This window comes from Lutjanus erythropterus, chromosome 16 (genome assembly GCF_056507025.1).
Source record: "Lutjanus erythropterus isolate fLutEry1 chromosome 16, fLutEry1.hap2, whole genome shotgun sequence".
Taxonomy (NCBI): domain Eukaryota; kingdom Metazoa; phylum Chordata; class Actinopteri; order Lutjaniformes; family Lutjanidae; genus Lutjanus; species Lutjanus erythropterus.
In genome coordinates this window covers 34,896,136-34,898,000 of record NC_139332.1, presented here as the reverse complement: position 1 = coordinate 34,898,000, position 1,865 = coordinate 34,896,136, and the positions used below count along the sequence as shown (strand labels likewise).

General features: G+C 36.1%; 1 pseudogene; it reads left to right on the top strand.

The window, feature by feature from the left end:
* The first annotated feature begins 444 nt into the window (after nt 1-444).
* Nucleotides 445-1,017, top strand: LOC146313506 (immunoglobulin kappa variable 6D-21 pseudogene; annotated as a pseudogene).
* The last annotated feature ends 848 nt before the right edge of the window (nt 1,018-1,865 follow it).

Genomic DNA, 1,865 nt, shown 5'->3' with positions numbered 1-1,865 from the left:
TCTTATAATCCACAATTAATCTCAGGCCATTTACAACATTGATCATGTTTGATCCTGTGTTGCAACATTACCTCTATGTGCACCTTAATGACTTTTATTGTCGTGTGTGACAGTGACTTCTTGGCCAAATGTCTCTTGCAAAACAGTTTTGTCTTTATAAGACTTCTATGTCTTTGAGTAAATGAAAAAGGAAACATTTTCAAAGATTAAACAGATCAGTTTACAATTATAATATAGCACACTGTGTTTCTGTTAATATACATGTTCATTTGTGTCAGCAGTGAGGAGGAAACATCATGATATGTTGAGGACAGCTACAGTTGACTGACTCTGTGTGTTTGCATATGTGTCCTGCCTCTCTGCTCCCAGACATTAAGAGACCAGTGTTGATCAGTGTCTGTCCAGGCCTTTCAGAGACACTGACACGCCAGCAGCACAATGATGATGTCACTGATTCTACTGCTGGCCACCCTGGGGCTCCTTGTTCAGGGTGAGACTCTCTTGTGAAAACTTTGCTTCAGGATGCAACCAGGTTCACCACAATGATGTTCTGCTGTGATGGAGAAACACTGAAACAAGCAGCATTGACCTTCTTCCATCTGTTCTCCATGTTAAAGAAATGATTCTCTTCTGTTTGGATGTTGATCATCTTTCTCCAAACTGGATTTGTCTCAATAACCCTTCTCCTCTTTGTCATGTTTTCCAGGTTCATCAGGAGAAATCATCCTGACTCAGTCTCCTGGATCTCAGTCTGTTGTTCCAGGACAGACTGTCTCTATCAGATGTAAAGCCAGTTCAAGTATGGGTAGCTACCTTCACTGGTACCTTCAGAAAACTGGAGAAACTCCTAAACTGCTAATCTCCTATGCGACAACCCGTCAGTCTGGAGTTTCAGACCATTTCAGTGGGAGTCAGTCTGGAACTGACTTCACTTTGACCATCAGTGGAGTTCAGACTGAAGATGCAGGAGTTTATTACTGTCAGCAGGGTGGTTACAGCTTCCCGTTCACACAGTGAAAAATCGTTGTACAAAAACCTCCTTCAGCTGGAGAGGAAGTGATCTGACTCAACAGCTGCACAGAAATGAAAACACTATTGGTTTGCTGTAATATGGTTTATTCAATAATATTTAAAAACATACCCCAATAATAATGCCTTCGGCATTAGAATATTTTTTGTATTGTTGTTAAATGTAGTTTTTGATTTAGTTTTTAAAAGTTTCTTTTGTAAATGTAATTGTGATGAAAAACACAACCACAACTATATTATTGTAACTCTAAGGAACATTTTAACACCACAAATGAATAAATATAGGTACAAACATTCAATGAGTGCAAAATTAAATTTGCTTTTTGTTTTGAGAAAGTAAGAAACTTCATATTGTCAAACTATGTCATGCTGGTCACAATTGTTTAGTTGTGTTGATACATTTTATTGCAATCAAACACTCTGAGCATTTTGTCAAATTCTGTACAAACTATATTGCAATTCACAGAGCAAAATTTAATCGTAAAACTTGAAATGATAAAATCCTAGAAATCATATTCTAAGTTAAACTCGGTCAAAATTAATTCAAAGAATATTTTTTACTTCAGTACAACAGCATGTGACAGTAGTTATTCTTGAGGAATCTGCATAAACAGCTGATTTTTAAACATTGTTTTAATAGAACATCAATGTTGCTGTAAGTAATGAAAAAAATAATCTGACAGACAGCAAGAAATTGTGATTTCAACCTTTTCTTGTAAAGTTTGTTGGTGAAGTTTAGTGTCTTATTGAAACATTCATAATCTCTGTAGTCAGATTCATGTTATATCACTTTGTGCAAACAATACCCTGCTTTTTATTTCTACATTTGTGTCATT